The sequence below is a fragment of the Oryctolagus cuniculus genome, chromosome 19 (genome assembly GCF_051225735.1).
Source record: "Oryctolagus cuniculus isolate XC-2025 breed Fujian yellow rabbit chromosome 19, ASM5122573v1, whole genome shotgun sequence".
NCBI lineage: Eukaryota > Metazoa > Chordata > Mammalia > Lagomorpha > Leporidae > Oryctolagus > Oryctolagus cuniculus.
The window spans coordinates 66,102,355-66,123,442 of record NC_142885.1 but is presented as its reverse complement, the minus strand read 5'-3'; the positions used below and the strand labels follow the sequence as shown (position 1 = coordinate 66,123,442).

Sequence of the window (21,088 nt, the reverse complement as noted above, 5' to 3'; positions counted from 1 at the left end):
GCTCCAGAAATACAAACTGAGAGAAATCTTTCCAATCGGGATTGTTTCAGATAGCCTCCCCTGTGTCCTGGCCCTGTAACCTTACGGCTTGCCGAGGTAACAGTCCAGAAGGGAGCAGAATAGACACCATGTGCCGTGGGCCTACTATGTGCCAAATCCATCGCTCCCCCTGATTCTGATCCTTCCAGAGTGACACCAAAGGTGGGATTATTACACCGTGATACAGAGAGGGAAACAGCCCAGAGAGCTGGTGTAGCAGCCAGTCTTGAGGCCAGGTCCACTCTCATGAGGGCCAGCATCACTGTCCCTGTCTCACGCTGTGCCCCCTGCAGTGGGTGTGGGCTTCCAAATGAAAATCCACCGTTGAGTCTTGCTGTTGAGTGAACATAAGTTAGATCGATGCCAATATTGAGAAGGAAAAGAAATACATAGTTGCAAGAACCCAAGTCACGGGCCCCTCAAACTTCCCACGTACCAAAGTGACCATTGCACCACAGGGCAAATGGCTGCTCCGCAGTTCTGGGTTCAGCTTCCTGTAGCTGCCGGCACAAGCAGCCACAGACTAGAGACTTAAGATAACACATGGTGCTCTCTTACAGGTCTAGAGGTCAGGTCTTCCTAGGCTCTTCCCAGGCCCAGGTCACAGCTCTGCCGGGCTGTTTCCTCGGGAGGATCTGGGGGAATCCGTCTCATTGCCATGTCCAGCCTCTAAGAGGCTGCCTGCGTGCCCTGGCCCCTGCCTCCTCCTCCAACACCAAGAGAGGGAGGCTTGCCAGGCCCTCCTGGCCCTGTCTCCCAGCAATTTCAACAGGCCCCACCTGCGTGCTCTGGGGTGATCTCATCTCGGGATCTCAGTTTAATCCCATCTGCAGTGTCCTTTTGTCAGGAAAGGTGGGATTAGGCAAAGGGCGTCCTTGGCAGAATAGCAGGATTATGTCCCGCACCCCCCATAGTGTTTTATGGCTGCTGATGCTAGCTAGCACTGTCAGTGAGCATGCAGTGGGCAAACGCAGGACTTTGTCTACAAGATACTTTGGGGGGTGTGTGTGTGTGTGTGTGTGAGTGTGTTGCAGAGGGTGATTGCCGAGGAAAACAAACATGGCAAGACTCTGGGGGAGGGGCACAGTTCTTACCAAATTCGGGTTTGTATCATCAGAGACCACAATGGCGCCTGATAGGTGGGCTGGCCATGGCTTAGTTTGAATTTCATTCATTCATATTTCTTTTTTTTAAGATTTATTTATTTTCTTTGAACATCAGAGTTACACAGAGAGAGGAGAGGCAGAGGCAGAGAGAGAGGTCTTCCATCCGATGGTTCTCTCCCCAGATGGCCGCAACAGCTGGAGCTGTGCCAATCCAAAGCCAGGAGCCAGGAGCTTCTTCCCAGTCTCCCACGCAGGTGCAGGGGCCCAAGGACTTGGGCCATCTTCTACTGCTTTCCCAGACCATAGCAGAGAGCTGGATCAGAAGAGAGCAGCCGGCTCTCAAATCGGTGTCCATATGGGTGCCGGCGCTTCAGACCAGGGCGTTAACCCACTGCACCATAGCACCGGCCCCTCATGCATTAATATTTCTAAGAAATCAAGTGCAGAGCTCAGTACAAGTACCGAGAAAAGCCTGCATCTTGTAGCAACCCCAATATGACTGCACCATGCTGGTTCTGTTCACTGCTGGTGTCCCCCCAACCCCAAAACCTCTTATTTAAGGAATACAGGCTTCATGCATTTCATAAGTACAACTTTAGGAACATAGTCATTCTTCCCACTGTATCTGGCCTCCCACCCAGCCTCCCCCGCTTCTCCTCCCTCTCCTATTCCCATTCTTATTTTTTACTGAGATATATTTTCAACTAACTTCATACACATGATTAACTCTATAACTAAGTAAAGAGTTCAACAAATAGTATGAAAGGAAAAAAAAAACTGTTGTTCAACAATGGAGACAAGGGCTGTTCAAAGTCATTGCAACTCAAACTGCCAATTTCACTTTTTTGATTACCTTTTTAGGTGCTCTATTAGTTATCACAGATCGGGGAGAACATATGGTATTTGTCCTTTTGGGAATGGCTTATTTCACTACGTATGATGTTTTCCACTTTCATCCATTTTGTTGCAAACAACAGGGTTTCTTTTTTCGTACTGCTATCTAGTATTCCATGGTGTACATATCCCATAATTTCTTTTTTTAAAGTAGAAATTTCTCATCCTGCCACTTTTTAAAAAATATTTATTTATTTTATTTGAAAGGCAGAGTTATAGAGAGGCAGAGGCAGAGAGAGAGAGAGAGCGAGCGAGAGAGATCTTTCATCCACTGGTTCACTCCCCAGATGGCCTCAATGGCTGGAGCTGTGCTGATCTGAAGGCAGGAGCCAGGAGCTTCTTCTGGATCTCCCATGGTGGTGCAGGGGCCCAAGGACTTAGGCCATCCTCCACTGCTTTCCCAGACCACAGTAGAGCACTTGATTAGAAGTGGAGGGGTCAGGACTCGAACCCGTGCATATATGGGATGCCTGTACTGCAGGCGGTGGCTTTATCCTCTACGCCACAGCTCCGCCCCCCCCCCCATAATTTCTTTATCTAGTCTTCAGTTGATGAGCATTTGGGTTGATCCCATATCTTAGCTATTGTGAATGGAGCTGCAGCAAACAAGGGGGTACAGATAACTCTTTCATATGCCAATTTCCTTTCCCTTGGGTGAATTCACAGGAGTGGGATGGCGAGAAGACTCACCCTGGAACATTGCTGAATGATATTCACAGTAATGACCTGGAAAGGGTGCAGGTTGCAAAGGGGCTGTCCACATCCTGACTTGAACTCTTCGGTTAAGATTTAGTGTTGTATGAGATTTCGTATGTCACCAGATGGAGGGGGTTAGGGGGCGAGGCAGGCTCAGCCCGAGGCCCAGTCCTCCGTGGACTGTTTCCCTGACCACAGTTTCACTGGAACAAAGCTGTGCACGTTTGTTCACAAGTCATCATCGGCTGCTTTTGTGCCCCAGTGGCAGAGGAGAGTAACTGCGGAGCAGATGCCCCATAACAACTGAACTGTCTCCTCCCTGGCCTTTTCCAGAAAACAGGTTTGCTAATGGTCACTTTGGCCATCCAGTGCTGGAAACCTCCCCTAGTGAGGACACAGCGAGTGTGAGAGCCAGACAGCAGCAGCCTCAGGCTGCCCTGGGTGCCGTCTGGGACACGGGTTTGGGGTCACGGTGTCTGTAACACCCACGGGATAACCAGAGTCGCAGCTTCATGGAGGCAGGCATTCAGGCCGTTTAGGTTTTTGTTTTTCCCAGCTATATTGTGCTTCACCGTGGAGATTCGTAGGTGACACTAAAGGTGAGGAAATTTTAAATATAGTGACCATTTTCATTTTGAAAATTGAAAAAAAAATATTAAAACGTGTCTTCCCCTGGAAGTCGATCACAGTAAACCATTTAAATCTGTCACTTTATTGAGATGAATGGGAGAAAGGGGTGCATCTCCAAAAATGTCCCATAAATATCCTTAAATTATAACAATCGGTGTAATCTGCTGGGGAGTAGCTAATTCTTGGCACTTCCGCCTCTTCAGGCGGCCGTCCATGGCCCCGAGTCTAGAGGTCTGGAGGTCGCGTGGCTGTAATCTGATTTAGTGAGGCTTTATCTTCACCCAGATGGGCAGTCAGGTGGGCGTCTCCTGGAGCAGGTCTCTCCATGGTTGGTGTGTGGGGCTGGAGAGCTGGAAGCCGTGCACTGTAAGGTTTTGAGCGGCGTCCCGGGCCTCTTCACACGCGGGGACAGTAGCTTCCCCCTTCCACTGTGAATGTCTGCAGAAATGTCTGAGGCATTGCCAAACAGCCCTGGGGCCCTGGGCGCAAGCTCACCCCAAGCTGAGAACCCCCATTCCAGAGGCATCCACTCATGCCAGTCGGGGCTTTGTCTCCTTTTCCCTCGGCACCTCTGCCCTCAGGTCCTGCCTGTCCTTCCTCCTGGGCTGGGCTTGGCCCCTCTTCCTGTCTGCACGCACTGCAAAGATGAGCTTGTCTTGAGCTCCTCCCACTTCCCCATAACCCTGAGCTGCCTCGCTGCGCGCAGCCAGACGGGCAGACCCCAGCCTCTGATCAGGCTGCCGGGCTGCAGGCCCTCTCGTCTCGGGCTGCTGTGGTCACAGGGCCTGAGAAGTCGAGTCCCTCTGATGTGGTCTTATCAGGATGAGCCTAATGTCAACCCAGTTAGAGGGCTTTGTCCGATCTGCCTGTAGCTTTGTTCTGAGCCGTTCAGTAACAGTTCAGTGGAGCAGAAAGAGCCATGTGAATTGATATTAGAAACCCGCATGCCTGTTTTATTCATTGTGGAGGCAACAGAATATCACGCAAGTATTTATTTTTGGTGGTTGGAGAATGCCATTTCTTTCCCCTTCCCCACTGCTGTGGAATGCAGACGACAGGGAACAGCACGGAGCTCTCTGAGCACGGTTCCATTCAGATGCTGTTGCTGCACTAAGCAGTCCTGAATGTGTATGTGTGTGTGTGTGTGTGTGTGTGTGACACTACACTTTGTAGGGTGGACTCAACAAGGAGTCCCAGGCCATGGGATGTCTCCCGGTCACCTTGGGTCACCCTTCCTATCTCTGGTTGTTCCCTCGGCCCCGCCCCATCCCAAGGCCTCCCCAATTCCATTGGAAGTTCAGGTTTTTTTTTTTTTTTTTTTTTTTTTTTTCCCTAGAAAATTTCATGAAACTTCATCATGTTTCGTTCATTCTTTGCTCATGGGCATTCCTCACTGAAGGTCAGAAGCTGTGAAATTTCACTTTAGTCCCATAGCTTTGATATGGCACAGCCCCGGCAATGAGGAAAATGAAGTGTGGAAAAATGGAGTTACGGCAATGTCTTAAATGGGCGGGCAGGGGTCTGCGCGAGGAGGCTGCGTGGGAAGGCAGGGGCGGGCTGCCCGTTGTCTGAGCTGCTGTGTCTGTAGTGGGGAGGCAGAGGGGAGGGCGCGGGGCGGGTCCCAGAGCTGCAGGGCTCCTGTTCCGTTACACTTCAGTTACTCCTTCTGTGAGGATGACAGTGGTAGGTTGAACCCTGTCGAATAGCTGGCCTTTGACAGTTATTGATCTACACGAATGCCACTTTCACGTGGTTTAAGTGAATTGCAAAAATAAAAATTAATAAATAAGCCACAAGAGTCGTACACCAACTTCCCATGCAGGACCTCTCTCCTCAAAGAGTTGTGCCACGCCACTTACTAGTTAACACTTGTCCTCAAGAATCACTCCTTAGTGTAGTAAATGGGGAACCTTGTTGTGTCTCATGAGTTGTAGTCATGTCTAAGAGCTCACAACAGATGTATCATCCTTGGGTTCTTTTTTAAAGAATTGGGTTTCTAAAAGGAAAGAAAAGGGAGGAAGAGTGGGGAAAGGGGGGAAGGAGGGAGAGTGAATCGACTCAGAAGCAGTAACACACAGCAGCCTTTGGATAGCTGTTGAAGAACACTTCTCTCGATTTTCTTATGCCATTCGTTCTTTTTTCATTCTTTTTCTTTCTCAGACAAAGCAGGAGAGGGAGGAGGAAGGCGATGGAGGGGGAGAATGGGTGGGAAGAATTACTGCGTTCCTAATGTTGTATTTATGAGATACAAACAAATAAAAACCGACAAATAAGAACTAACCCAGCCTCGGCGTCTGGGCATAGCGCTGTCAGCAACAGGGAGAACTCACTCCTCAGAGCCACACAGCAGCCCGTCAGAGTTACGGATTCTACTGTTGTGGGCAGTAAGGACACTGAGCTGTGTGGAACAGCATGCCCCTGGCCGTGAGGCAGCAAAGCTAGGACTCAAGCCCAGGAGGGGGAGACTGCCATCTTTTGGTAAACTCTGATTTTCCTTATTGATGGGAGGGTGGTTTTGAGGGGTGTTGGCACTTTCTACCCCTGGCCTTTCATCAGGCCTTGGAGAACATGAAGGGTTTTATTTTAAATATTTTTTTAAAGATTTTTATCTATTTCAGAGGCAGAGTTACAGACAGAGAGAGGAAGACAGAGAGAAATCTTCCATCCGCTGGTTCACTCCCCAAATGGCCTCAGTGGCCAGAACTGGACCAGTTCGAAGCTAGGAGCTAGGAGCTTCCTCTGGGTCTCCCTTGTGAGTGGCAGGGCCCCAAGTACGTGGGCCATCTTCTGCTGCTTTCCCAGGCCATTATCAGGGAGGTGGATTGGAAGAGGAGCAAGTTGTTGGGCTTCCAAGAATGTCCAGCAAACAACTTTGCCCTCAGGGTTGTGCGTTCAGCAATAACAGACCTCGCCCTCATCAGCTGAGTCAAACCCTTCATTAGTTTTCCTGCTAGCAGATGGAATTCCTTTTTAAATCTTCCTTCTCGTCTATGCCATAGTAACCCCAGTAAAGGTGCTAAATACGTGCAAATAGGAAATTCGGTTAAAAATGGAGTAAATGTTATCTTCCTCCTCAAACACCAGAACTTCCATCAAGACATTAGACAAATCCCAGCTGAGGGAAGTCCTACAAAATATCTGACCAGCATGGTGTCATGTGCCGGGGAGGCGTGAGAATGCTCCAAGGCCAAGGGGAGCCAAAGGGGCTGCAAGGCCAGTGTTGCGTGAGCTTCCTTGGTAGGACCCTGGGCCCAGTAAGGGACTTTAGGGGAAAACCAAGGAAATCTGAATGAAGGACAGACTTCACTCATTCAGTCGTGCCTGAACACTTGTTTCTTAGACGTGCCAAGTGCACCGTACTGCTGTAAGATGTTGGTGACGGGGAAATCAGGTGTGGACATCACTCACTCAGCATTTCTGTAAATCCAAAGCCAGTGTCCAGTGAAGTGTTGATTTTCTTAACGAGGAAACACACACACGCATGGAATAGCCAGGGTGTTTCCAGATGCCCACGACCTGTTAGTGCAAGGGTCTTGGACTTAGTAATGGCAGCATTGTGCTCTAGGCTTCCGCCCGGTAAATTCCACTACTGAAGGTGCTGAGCGGGCCCACTGCACACATGGAGTGATCCGTGTGATCCAGCTTCTCCTACCCTGATGGAATCCTTCTATTTAAGAGACAGCTGCGGGAAATGAAGTGCAGGTCACGGGTGTGTCCTGGTGACGGTGGCCTTCCAGCGCCATTTTTTCCCGGGAGACAACTTTGGGCCATCCCCACTCTGTGCAAAGCCTATGACACTCTTTGCTGTCTCAGCAGTAATCCTCGCCCCTAAACCACTGCCCTGCCGTGGCGAGCCGACCTCAGCCTACACCCTCCTGCTCTCCCCGCTCTTCTTACAGGGTGAGCCCCACGTTTCCATGGAGAGTTTGTTGACATCCCAGTGGCTGCCGTCACCCTGAGAGCGCCTGACTCAGTGGCTCTGGGGTGGAGCTCGGGACATTCGCTGCTGGCCTGGGGGCCACAATTTGAAAACCAGGGCGGTGCCTCCCTTCAGTTGTGAGGTTGCCTGGCTTTCTCTGTAGGTTTATTCCCTGTCCTATTCCCATGCGTCCACGCTTGCTGTCCCTTCCCGCAGTGGCTAACCCAGGATGGATTCTTTAGTGGATGAGGCATTCAGAAATGTGCAGGTTTCAAATGGGAAATAAGGACTTCAGTGTTTGGGAAAAGCATATTTTCTTTGTAGCCGTGGGGAGCTGGATGCAGGGTTGACTGCATCGTTCAGCGACCTCAGGCATCTCACACACAGTCCCTGGGTTGCTTCCGCCACTCTCAGATGCTGGTGATCATCTTCCCTTCCTTGGTTCTGTGACGATTCACTGGGATTGTGTGCACATGCCTAGTGCCAGGGACATTATGGCAACTCAATGATAATTAATTCCTAACTGCCTGCAAGTGGTTCTCGGATGCTGGAGACCATCAGGGCCACCTGCAGAACTTGTGGGAAGGGAAGTTTTCAGAGCCTGTCGCTGGAGACCTTGACCCAGCAAGTCTAGGTTTGAGGTGAAAGAGTGTACACTGAACAGGCAATCTAGATAATGTCACCTTTAGCTGTATACAGGTAATCCATCCACTCATAATTCCCCTGGTTATTCAACACATGCTTATCACCAGCCTCCCTGTGCCGGGTGAGAATCCAGATGGGATGGATACGGCAGTGGATAAGGTAGAATCCTCACCCAAATGGATTAACTTGTAGAGCACACTGTATGATTAGGTGCACACAGAGTGAATGGCCAGGTTGTGAGAAGTCACAGAAAGTATGAATAAAAGCTGGGTACGAAGATAGAGGTCGGTGGTCAGAAATCATTCTGAGATGACATTAAAAAAAGACAAATCCAAACAATCTTCCATTCCAATTTGATTATATTATGCATATACAGTTTAAATCAGATTTGTTGTAGCCATCTTTAGTGTTTTTACTTAAAGAGAAATCTTTGCTTTCTCAACCAGTAGGATAGACCACATTGCAAGTGGAGTGCTTAGTGTTGTTTAGATATTACTTCTTGTCCCCATAACAACTATATAAGGGAAAATGCATTGTTCCCATATTATACATGAGTTACAAGGTCACATAATAAATGGCCAAGATGGGTTCTTTCCACGGCTTCCTATAGCCTGTCATGTACATTACCCTTTTTTCATTTCCAGAGAGCTCGTGGCACCCACTGTATTGTCATAATCCTCTTAAAGAGCCCATGCTTTTGTTACCACTTTTCACATTCATTCTGTCACAGTCCTGGTTACACATTCAGACACCCTGCGAGTAGGGGCCGAGCATCTGGAGTTTTATGGCCTCTCCGATGAATCTGGTGTGCAGCCAACGTCAGGTACCCCCGTCTAGCATTGCAGCCTGTATTGGATAGATAGTTTCTAACTGTTTGAACAATTAGAGCTGTAGTGCAGGATGCAGATCCAGGGGCAGGGGTGAGCCGGTGCATTTACAGATCCTGATTATTGGAGTGATAAATCTCTCAGAAACGAGAGACAGACCAGCCCTGGAGTAGGCAGGCAGAGGAGGATTATGGGATAAAGATAGGCCCTGGAGTCCACCCTGGGTTTGAAACCTAGGTCTGCTTTTTCCTAGCTCTGTAATTTTGCCTCACATACTGAGCTATATAATACAGCTAACATCATTAGGAAAAGAGTATCTTCCCAACGTTGTAATCTCTGTTCTCCAGCTCTTAAAATCACCACCCTCAACCGGTGGAGCACTCGTTGAATCCCAAGAAGACAAGAAAAGGCCACGTTTCCTCCCCGCTCAGCAGTGACTGGGTGATTTTTCCAGTGAAGGAAAGTAGAGGAAAATAACAGTGCATTTAAAAAGAATCTCTCTAGGCCCTTTGCAAAGTTATTCAGCTCCAAATTTAGCATCTTCTCCTGGGAAAAATAGGACTGTCCTTTTTATACATTTACTGTGATAACTTGGGACGCACTAATGCTTGCTGTGATTCTTGAACTGGTAGTGATCTAGGAGAGAAAAAGAATCAAGTGACGTTCAAGATTGTCAGCTCCCTTCCCCTCCTGCCCCTGGTCTCTGCAGAGCTGGTCTCCCTTCTAACGGGCAGAGTCCGTGGACCTCCGCCTTTGCTTTTTGACCTTTCTTGCCCCATTCTGAAACAATTGCTCCCACTCTGTGTTCCATGGAGCTGTAATATTTGCCCAGCGATGAGCTCCATTCAGCAGTTTGTTAACCGAAATGGGAAGTGACAGATTCAATAAAAGGAAAATTCTATGCCAAGGAAACAGATATTATTTCTCCCCTCATTCTCCCTTTTTTCTGTCTCTGAGAGACAGAGACGCTGGTGCGCCAATGCTTCCTATTGATCTGTGTCCAAGTGATTTGATCACGATAGAGACTTTTATTCCCTGTTGTTCCTCCTGGTCGTGCTTGGCTGATGTGATTGAGTGCCTGTGAGTCAACCCCAACCTCTGCTGATTGTTAGGGGAGAAGAAAGGGTGTGCAGGAACCTGGGTCTAGACTGCAGGGCGGAAAGGGGGCTGTGAGACACGGCTGAAGGCTGGGTGGGGTGGACGTGTAAGAGCCCTTCCGGGACAGCCGTCCTGTCTATTGGGGTGCCCTGTGGAAAGCCCCTCCCATCCTATTCGCTGGAACACACAGGTTCCCTCCGGCAAGCATCTCCCGAGATAGACTTCCGATGATCTTACACACTCGTTACAGAAAATAACGGCAGTGGCGACGCTGAAGGTAACGGCCATCGCGTGTCCTACGCCTTCTGAGTGCCAGGGCTCTTCCAGCTCATGTAATACCCATGACCGTCATTTAGCAGGAGCGTCATTTTTCTTGTCATCCACATCTTACACCGGGAGGTTGGAACTCAGAGAAATAACTCATCCAAGGACTCATGACAGGCAGGCAGGGGCCTGGGGGTTCCAGCACAGGACTCCTAAACTTACACTTCTCTCGAAATATTTTCTAATGATTGAGATGATGGTTGATTTACATCAAGTTGTAGGAAACAACATACTGGATGCTCCTACATTCCCTTTGCTCGGTTCCCCCCAATAATGGCATCTCACATGACCGTAATACAACGTCACACATCCAGGAGGCTGACGCTGATGGAATCCATCCATCTTATTCACATGCCAGCGCTTCGTATGCACTCCCTGAAATGTGCGTATTTACTGCTGTGTTCCAGGGACTGCGGCCTTAGTGCACTGGCTCATTCTGTGCCAAATTCCAAGCTCCACCCTTCTGTATCCACAGCCACTTCCCATCCCCCTCCCAACCACGGGCAGCCACTCCCCTGCCTCTCCGTGGTGTCACTTAAAGAGTGTTCTGTGAGAGAGTGTGCAGAGTCTGCACTCAGGGCCCTGGACTGTGCATGTGCACGGTAGGAGAGTTCAGGCACAGGCAGAGCCCGATGTCCACGCAGCTCCTTGACCCCCTTCAGGGGTTCTGTCCGCTTCCGCCTCTGTCTCACTGCAGGCGTCTTGGTTCCTGAATTTCTGGATTAGATGCACTGTTGATGCCAGGATGCAGCGTGTACCCTTCCCACTCCGCTGCCAGTCTCCACCCTGACCCCAGGGACAGGCTGCAGATGTCATTGTGTGGGAATATTCTGCAGGATCCTCAACTCACCCTTGCTCACAGGCAGCCTTAGTAGTTCCTGTGATTCTCTGTGCACCCCACCCCCCAGCTTCTCACCTCACCCCTACCCTCAAGCTGACCGGGGTCTATCGTCCACTACCCACACTGTGCCTGACAATGAGAAGACCAGTGGCCGTGCGCAGTCGCTACCGCTGTAACTGGGTGATGGTTCCACGATTCTCTGCAGATACCCAAAGCAGTCCCTTTATGAACTGGCGTAGTGTTTGCATCAAACTTAGGCACATCCTTCTATCTGTGGATTGCAATACCTTCTACAGTGTAAGTGCTGTGTATATAGCAGTCATACTGTAATGTTTGAGGGAAAGCAAAAAAAAAAAAAAAATCTGCGCATGTTCAATACAGATACAGGTTTCTTTTCAAGGATTTTCCATCAGCAGTTGGTTTCATCCAGAGATGCAGAACTGGTGGATGAGGAAAACTGACTTTAACTTCCACCCCGGAAGCCTGCATGCCCCGGGCTGGTTAAAAGGCTGTAGCAGAAGAGATGAACCACAGATAAGCCAGGTCTTGCAGGGAGGATTATGCATTGCTGGAGGCTGGATGGGGGCAGGGAACTTCACACCCAGTTTTCATGGAGGGACAGAGCACCTCCTGAAATCCCGTGCAGCAGCCCTGTCACCTCCCGTGCTCCAGGGAAGCCTTCGCATCAGTGCAGTGAGCCTTGCCTCCTGGCCTGTGTCAGGGGTACGGGTGATGTTGTGTGCCTCTGCCCATTCTCTTGATTCTGCAGCTCATGCTATGAAAGTCATGTGGTCGGTATGCATGGGGTCTCGTCAGAGGCAACCAAAGGGCCATTCCATCTCAGATCCCACCCGCTTTCTCGCCTCTGAATGGAAGGAGGGCACCCTGCTTATTGACCTCAAGGGGCAGGGCCCCACCTGGCCACTCAGCTGCAGGCACCCTCTCCCTCCAGGCGGGCTGCCGCCCCCCCAGGCCCTGCACAACATTTGCTTCCCTGCAGGTGGGAATGCTGCATCCGATGGGCATGGACCACGTGGCTCCCTCCGCGTGCAAGCCTGGCCCTCCTGCCCAATTAACAGATGAGGACAGGGCCCGCTGCCCTCTGCACAGCCAGCATGGCCATGGCAGTTCCTTGATCTCTCTTCCAAACCGACTCGCTCTTCTGACCCTGCAGCTTCTCCCTCTCTCTCTCTGTTTACCTCTCGCGCCTTCGCGAGCCTGTTAATTTCCATGGCACCTCCTATCTGGTTGTAATTAACACATTGCACGCTACAGAAACAGTTCTGCTCTCTGCAGATGCCTGATCGGGTCGCGGATTCTTCCTCCGCTAATTACAGCTCTCTATTCCAGCGATCTGGATCGACCCTAGAGGATCTTTCTCCCTTGTCTTCTTCGATTTCTCTTGTGCCGTTTGAAACAACAAGGACAGTTTTGGAATCCAGTTCTCGGGCAGAAGAGGATGAAATCATTGACGAGCTGTGTCGTCAGTGTTTCTCTCGGTAGCCTTTAAAGTAGCAAATTGAGGGCACATTTGTTGACAGCCTTCCTGCCCAGTATCTGACAACTCTTTGTTAGAGGTGGGTGATGTTCGCTTCAGGTAAAAGCTCTCCTCCAGCAACCCCGCCCAGCCCAACTCTCAGTTTTCCGCCTTGATAATGACACAGGGAGGGCAGCTGACCCACTCCGTGGTGTGTGGAAATCCCCAGCAGATAGTAAATGGCCTGTCCTCCTGTTAGGTTTGAAGGGAGCGAAGCCCTCGGCTCTTCCGAACGTGAGCCGTGGAATCTGTTTATCACCTTGTGCTTAGGCTTAAGATTTAAGCTGTAATGAATACCGGTTCAAAGAGATCGAGGTATAAGAAGGAGGTCGGTAGTTACAGCAATAAAAACAGGAGCAAAAAGAGCAGCTTTTGTGGAGGACTCTGGCTGGAATAATGATGATAGAATTGTCTAAATCGATACATCTCTTGTCAGACGCATGTCTGATGTTTGAATCAACCAGGCCTTTTCTGCAAGAGCTTTTCTCGAGAATATTGAATTATTTATTATTTGTATCTTTTTTTCCTTCCCTTTCTTGATGATTTTTTTTTCCCTCTGACTTAGTAAAATTTGTTTTTCATGCTGCCAGGTTCAATGTTGTCTGTACTTTGATAAATAGCAGTAATTGGGCGTATAGCAGAAGTCATGTACGAATGTACGACTTCAATTACATCTCGAGCATTTTTTTCTCTATATTGATCTTTTTTTTTGCCCCCCTTATAAGATCTGTTCTCTGTAGCCCATAGTGCTGAGTATTTTAAGGAATGATTCTTCGGCCGTGTGTGCAGAAATGCACACTCGAACCTGTGTGTCTTTGTGGAAAATGTAGGCTTGTGCTTCTTCAGGGTGCACAGACCTGCAAGCAGGCCATGTGGGGCCCCGCGCTGGCTCAGCTCTCTCTCCCAGGCTCTCCTCACCTAATAGACTTCCGGGCTCTTGTAACCGGGTTGTACGTAGCCTCCCTTCTCAAAGGGAGGGCCAGGGCAAGGATGACGTTTTACTGATGGAGAAAGTTGTGTGTCATACACATTGTTAGAGCATAGTTCCCAGGTTTTGTTTGTTTGTTTGGAAGAAAATGACATGCAGATGAAAGAGAAAAAGAGAGACAGGGAGAGATCTCTATAATAATTCAAGCTTGAGAAAATATCGTGCTCCTTGTTTCTGGCTCTAAGTATCTCCTGTTTACGATTCTGGAACAACAGGCATTTCTAGTATATTTGCTTGCCCACTGCACGGGAATTTTTGCTAATGTGACTGTTCACACGGATGTATCCATAAATACACACGTGTCCAAGGTGCCAACCCCAGTGCTTGGGGACAGTGACTGGGGCAGTAGCAACATGGCCTGCAGTGGGAATCTGGTGCCTGACAATTTCAAAGCTGGTGCTCTGGGTGAGCTGAGCTTACAAGTTGGAGAAATAAAAGGCAGGAGCTGTTAGCACAAGAAGGCACTAAATGGTTGCAGCTTCCAGAGACTCGGGCACACCCAGGGTCCTCCGTCCGTGTCCCCTGTCTGGATGTGGCCTCCGCCAGAGGACGGTCACACACATGACAGCTCCCTGTTGCTCTTTCTCTGGCTCCGGGCTGCTGTGCCTTTCGCTGCCATCAGCACTTTTCTGAGAAGCAAAATATGAAGGGAAGCTGAATTGTATTTTAAGAGCGTGTAAGCAGAGGGTGCTGGTTTTCACAGGGGCAGTGGACAGTTCAGGGGTATTTTACAGGTAGGGTATATATGCCTGCTGTTTTATCTCAGACCCTCGCCCCACAGTCCTGGTTGGCTCATCTAACTGGAAGTAAGCAAAGCGGCTAAGACGGTTCAGAGCGTCTCAGGAAGAAAGCAATACCCCGCTTCATCTTGATGCTGTAGGTAGTGGCGCCGGGACTTAAAGAGACAAAGAGAAATTGAGTTGGCTGCGGAGGAACTGGGACTCTGGAGCGCACCGTGTTCTCTCTGTGTGTGTGTGTGTGGACCTGTGCATGCGTGTGCACGCCTGTGTGAGAAGCACTCGGAAGAAACGGCCTCTCCCGCCAGCAGGCTGTTAGGCACGGCGCTCAGAAGCAGCCCTATTGTTTTAGATTTCCTTTCATCATATCATGTAGGTGTCTCTCCCATGCCACCCACACAGGAGGGCAAGTGAGCTGTGAAATATATTCATTGTTAGAGTGCCGGCGAGATGGTGGCGAGCAATCGGAGGTAATAACGTTGGACAGGCTAGGGAGCCCGCCAACATTACCTGCATTATTTCGGTTGCCTTTTTCATTACAGGTTCGGGAAATAGGCAGCAATTCGATTATGGCATGATTTGGGGTGGAATTGCTTGCACTCCCTGACCCCGTCACTGGGGGATCGGATGAGAAGTCAGCTCAGATAAAGTTTATAGTGCATTAACTGGACGGAGCAGTGCCTTACCCACCCAGCACCAGGGGTTTGTAGTTGCAGCCACATCTACCTGTACCTTAAGGCGTGGGGAGGATTGGCTGAGATGTGTAGGAGTGTGGAGAGGCGGCCAATGGCGTTCAGGCCCCTCCCCTCCCACGTGCACGCCGAGCTCCTCTGCAGCTTGGGCCAAGCGGTGTGATTAATAATACGGAGGGAACCTGCTTGTTGGATTATTAATTTCCCATCTCCTTTGCCTTATTTTTTTTTCTTTGCACATGTTCCTGATGCTTTTCCTTCTGCGATTTTTCTTCTTGCCTTTTGCAAAGCCTCTCCATCCCTGCTCTCCCCTCCTGCGGCCCACCCTCTGGCCCATGGAGCTCACCACTAGCGCCTCACACTGACGCCTGGCAACCCTCTCTTGTGCCTGCTGGCTTCACACCTGGGGTGAGTTTCTGTCTTCCCACAGGGGACTGTGTCTTGGAGAGCAGGCAGGAGAGAAAGTGAGAGAGGGAGAGAGGGAGAGAGGGAAAGGAAAAAGGGGGAGAGAGAGAATAAATATGGATCCCTGGGAGTCTGAGCCTTGCTGTGTTTGGAACAGAGGCTTGGCTTCTGTTAGGAGTGAGCTGAAAAGCGGGACCAGGTCACTGCGTGGACAGATCCCACCCCACCCCAGCTGGTTTGCTCCGATTAACGACTTACCGCTCTCTTCTCAGCAGTTCTAGACACAAAGAGTGCACGTTACGAAAAAAGGAAAACATAGGGAAATGGTGACAGGTAATTACACAGCTGTCGACCTGAAAGATATTTGGGGCACTAGCATTTCCCCTGGCAGCAGACTTGTGGGATGAAGTAAGGGTGGGGGCAGGGCGCCGCAAGGTTTCTGGGGGCGCCTCGTGCCTCGGGGGTACTTTGCATGAAAACTTCTGTCGCTGTCTGTGTTCTCCATCCGTGCTGCCCGGGAAGGGGGGCATCGTGCCGACTGTGGGCACAGGCAGGCAGTGTGCGGCTTGGGCTGTGTGTAGGGTGCATGCGACATGGGGACTTCCGGGTTTTGATATGCTGACTTGCTCGTGTGTCCGGTTGGTATAAAAGGAACCCAGGAGGAGACCGGGCCACTTCCTTTCCCTGGTTCCACGTCCGCACAGCCCTGCCCTGGATCCCTGCTCGCTTGTCTGGGAAGATTTCTGTCTCCCTCTGCAAATCTGTCTCCTGCTGGAAATGAGCATGGCTACACAGCAGAAGAGGGGGGCCAGTGAGCTGTGTGAATTACACCAGTTGTCTTCACTGGCTTGTCCATTTTTCAGCAAGAAACCTTGTATTTTAATCCCAAGAAGTCCACCTTTTTAGAAGATTACCTTGAAGCACCAAAAAGCTGATAGGATGGAGAACTATAGGCACTCGACGTTAATTGTGCTCTTTATTTATAAAGCTTAAGCCCAAGGCAGGCAAAAAAAAAAAAAAAAAAAAAATCTCCCAAGCTGATTATTCCTTTGGTTTATTCTGAGTCTGTGTTTTTTCTTTTTTTCTTTCTTTTTTTTTTTTTTAACCATGTGGAGCTTCTTAAGCAGTGATTTTTTAGGGGAAAGAACGATGCACTGATATCGTTAGTGCCTCCCGTAGCAGATTTTTGTCGTGTTTTTTGGATAAGTGCACAAATAAAGCAATTGTGAATTTTGTTTCGGTGATTTACTCTCGAATGTGTTTATCAAATAGGCGATCGCTGTGTGAGACCCACACAGAAGGTGTGTGTCGACCCTTGTTTGTTTCACCTGTTACTGAGCAGCCAGCATAGGAAAGAGACAAAAGTACCCGGGGAAGGGGACAGTATCCCAGCTTTAACAGTGTGGAGCCATGGTATTGCCCTAAAACAAAACAAACAAATGAAAAACCAAACAGTGCCAGCTGGAGCAACCGGGACCCACCTGCGGGGGATCACCCTGAATTTCCAATTAATTTGTCTTCAGGTTTGCAGTCTCTCTCTGGGAATACCAGGTGTTGTTTTGCCTGAATGACCACTAGCAAGGTACAATTTGGAGGGGAGCCTAAGACAAAAATCTATTCCAAAGCTTTTGGAATGGCCAGGAGTTTAGCTACTAAAAAGAATGCTATTGGATGCAGAAATGGTACAAATATAACACACAGCTTCCATTATTATTTTAAAATTTAAAAGAAGGCTTTAAGAAATCTTACTGCATTGTGTGTAGCAGATGCCGATTTTTCATTATTGATCTTTCAAGGGAAATATCTATGCTTTTGGGAAATAGTCTCATTTGAACATTTAGTGAAAATTATGTTTTGAAGTACATTTTTGGCATTGTGTATTAAAGTGCAAACATCGCCTAATGCTGCATTTAGAACATGAAAATTTATAATATAGATTTAAGACAGAAGTGGAGTTTACATTTTTTTTTCACTGTGAATTTTTATAAACCTGCAGTGGGGACAAAGTCGTGTCTGGTGAGTAATTGTAGTCAGGCTGGCTTCTCCTTCCCTCTAGGCTTGTTCCTGTCTTCCTCCCTTCCTGGGATCCTAGATTAAGAAATACCCTCGGGGCCGGCGCCATGGCTCACTTGGTTAATCCTCCGCCTGCGGCACTGGCATCCCATATGGGCTCCCGGTTCTAGTCCTGGTTGCTCCTCTTCCAGTCCATCTCTCTGCTTTGGACCCAGGAAGGCAGTGGAGGATGGCCCAGGTGCTTGGGCTACTGCACCCGCGTGGGAGACCAGGAGGAAGCACCTGGCTCCTGGCTTTGGATCAGCGTAGCTCCGGCTGTGAACCAACGGAAGGAAGACCTTTCTTTCTGTCTCTCTCTCTCTCTCACTGTCTTACTCCATCTGTCAAATTAAAAAAAAAAATTTTTTTTAAATACACTCACACAGTCATTTTGGAAATCCTTCTGTGGAGGACTTAAAGTGGTGTTCATCCCCAGTGGATCCTGTTCGTCTTCAAACATCAGCTTATTGCTGGTGCTTTGCTGGGTTTCCAAGTTACTCAGTGTCTCTCCTGAAACAACGCGGGTTTCAGTCTGGGACTAAACTTCTGCAGAAAAACATGACATCACGAAGCCTTGGGAATAAGGTTTGAAAACAGCAGGTGTCTCACCTGGTTAGAAACCCTACACAGCTGCGGATGAAAATATCACCCTTGTCCCTGCCTCTTGTAAGACACCTCCCTGGTGGTTAAGACCGTGGCACCCACATCACAGTGCCTGGGCTCCATGTGTGGCTGTGGCTCCTGGCTCCAGCTTCCTGCCCGTGCAGACCCTGGGAGGCTGCCCTGAGGAGCTGGGGCCCTACGACCAATGTGGGGACCTGGATTGAGTTGCTGGCTCCTGGCTGTGTTGGCAGCTGGGGAGTGAGCCAGTAGGTGAGAACTCTTTCTCTTCTGTCACTCTGTCTTTGCCTCTCAGATGAAGGAATAATTTGTCAAACAATTTCTATACACTGACCCTGAATTATAACAGGATAGGATCTCCTTCCAGCCTTTTCTTCTGGCCATGTGGCACAACAATTCTTTATTATTATTATTATTATTATTATTATTATGAAAGTCAGAGTTGGAGAGAAGAGAAGAGAGGAGAAGGGAGGGGAGGGGAGGGGAGGAGAGGAGAGAAGGAGGAGAGGGGAGGGGAGGGGAGGGGAGGAGAGGGGAGGGGAGGGGAGGGGAGGGAAGAAAAGCTTCCATCTGCTGGTTCACTCCCCAGATGGTCACCAACAGCCAGGGCTGGACTCAGCTGAAGCCAGGAGACAGGAGCTTCTTCCAGGTCTCCCATGTGGGTGAGAGACCATCTTCCGCTGCTTTTCCCAGGCCATTTAGCAGGAAGCTGGTTCAGAAGCAGAGCAGCTGGGACACGAACCAGTGTCCATGTGGAATGCCGCCATTGCGAGATTGACCCGCTACACCACAGTGCTGGCTCCAGTAATGCTTAAAATATTACCCTGCTACTTTGTTTCTCTTTTACATAAGCCCTGTGCCAATGGTGATACAGGGAATGGTTCTTCCTCTGCATAAAGGCTTCTCCCAGACTCTTGGCTGGCAGCAGTGTGCCCTGTGCGTGACCTCAGATTGGTCGTGTTGGTGATCATCTACACAAGACCAAGGCAGAATCTGGGCCGCAGGTGTTAGGAGGTGCCCACTGGGGCACAGCACTGCTGAGAGCAAGGCTCGCCTCTGCTGGGGGAGCCCTGGTCTCGGTATGCTCAACGTTGGCTCTCCGTGACTCTCAGCCCACTCTCGCCCAGGCCGGCTCTGCACCTTGTACAGGCAAACACGGCCGCAAAGAGCTCTTAGCAGAAGTGATTACAGAGTCATGATTGCTCTACAAATTGAGTCTCTTTCTGCTTGACAGTGATCCTGGCATCGTCTCCCCCACTTAATCCTCGCTAGCAATTTGCCTATCGTCGCAGCTAACGAGAGGTGGTTAGAGGGGAGTTACCCCTCACCACTTAACACCCAGCTCTGGGGGCACCGTGGGCACAGGCTTCTGCATGTGGCCTGTTTTCCTATTAACTTAGCACCTCCGCACGCATTCGCCCAGCTCTTAGCTAATGACAGTTTTCAAGCGCCAGCCTGAGTTCCTGAGCGGCATTGGTTATATGGCTCCCCGTGCAGCCAGGAAGGCCAGGAGGGAGAGAGGGGGAGGCCTGTTGCTCTTCAAACCAGACAGCTATGCTGGGAGAGAGGTTCTCCTCCTGCAGAGTCGGGTACACCCTGTGCCAGGCAGCCTTCTCCGTCTCAGGATTGTGGACTGGCACCAAGAAGGGAGCAGGGCATGTTGCGTCTCTTGAGAGTAGCAGCAGGACCGTATCTCAAGTAGAACAGAGCCTGCAGCCCCTACACAGCAGGGGCACACACAGGGAGCGGCAGGATGTGGGGTAGGGACATGTGAGTGTGCACCAGGAGACCTGCGAGAGCTTGTTAAAAATCTGAGTTTCTGATTCTGTAAGCCTGGGGTGCATCCAGAGAATTTACATTCTTACAGATTCCCTGGAGGTGCAGCTGCTGGCGCTAGTGTGAGAACCACGCTCTGAGGACTGCTGGGGAGGGGGTCTTTGCTAACTGAAAGGGACCCTCCATTCTGTTGCTTACCCACCATGCCTAGCTCCCATTGTCTTCAGGAGAAAGTTCCAGATCTTTGACAGGCTTCTAAAACCTTTACAAGCTGGCCATTCTTTGCCTCTTTCTTAGCTCACCCTAGCTGACTTGTTCTTTGAACGTAGTGCCACCCACAGCCGACATCTTTGTCCAAGGCTGCTCCTCCCCCACGTCGGCTCGTCTGGAAAACCCCCGCGGTTCACGGTGCTGCTCAAACCTTGCCTCTCACGGCAGGCCCGGCTGTGCTTCTCATTCCCTCTACATCAGGATCTCCACATTCTTTTGAAGATTTGTCTAGGACCCTTCCCACAGCTGTGCCTGCACGATGGGCGTGTCGTGTCCTGTGACGGTGTCCACTGGGCCGTCTCCTCCGAGCAGGCATGCCTGCGACTCACGTTACTCCTCCAGCATTGGGCCTGGCGCATCCTCATTGCACAGGACTTTCTCATTGCACTGAATGAGACAAACCTGACTTAGGAGAGTTAATATCTAGTCATAAAGGCCAAACAGTGAAGGCAGATCACTGGTGTTTGACTGTTTACACAGGCGCGGGAGGAGCTTCAAAAAGTTCGTGGAAAATGGAATTGAAAGATGAGGCAGATTTTTCATGAACATGTTGAAGCCCCCTCATATATGAATATTTCTTCTTCCTCCTCTTCTTCTTCATCCTCCCTTCCTCCTTCCCCTCCCCCCTCCTTTTTCTCCCCTTTTCTTTCTCTCTCTCTCTCTCTCTGAGGGCTACTTATCCTTTCTGAAACTTGCCCATTTTTTAAAGTTTTTTGTTTGCTTTTACTTGAAAGGTAGAGCAACAGAGAGACAGACACACAGTGATCGTCTGCCTACTGGTTCACTCCCGAATGCCCACACCAGCTGGAGTAGGGCCAAGCTGAAACCAGGAGCCAGGAGCTCAGCCAAGTCTCCAGTGTGTATAGCAGGAACCCAAGTACTTGAGCCATCATGGGCTGCTGCCTCCCACAGTCTTCATTAGCAGAAAGCTGGGTTGGAAGCAGAGACGGGATTTAATCCCATGAACTCCGAGAGGGAATGTGGAGATAAC

General features: G+C 49.8%; 1 protein-coding gene and 2 long non-coding RNA genes across 51 annotated transcripts in view; 2 read left to right on the top strand and 1 right to left on the bottom strand.

The window, feature by feature from the left end:
• The window catches only part of RBFOX1 (RNA binding fox-1 homolog 1), a 1,595,659-nt gene that overhangs the window by 1,297,921 nt on the left and 276,650 nt on the right, over positions 1-21,088 (top strand). Inside the window, exon 1 of one of the 49 annotated variants that reach the window (XM_089321252.1) lies at positions 15,264-15,381. The exons of the other annotated variants lie outside the window; for them this stretch is intronic. The gene's annotated coding sequence lies outside the window, so the exon portion shown is untranslated. Of the gene's footprint in view, positions 1-15,263; positions 15,382-21,088 lie in introns of those variants that run through there. 49 annotated transcript variants of the gene reach the window in all.
• Positions 1-21,088, bottom strand: part of LOC149120636 (uncharacterized) — a 1,089,735-nt gene that overhangs the window by 951,026 nt on the left and 117,621 nt on the right. The window lies entirely within an intron of this gene.
• LOC149120637 (uncharacterized) lies at positions 15,406-16,622 on the top strand. The gene is made up of 2 exons (XR_016225953.1): positions 15,406-15,711; positions 16,030-16,622. It is a non-coding gene; the product is annotated as an uncharacterized LOC149120637 (long non-coding RNA).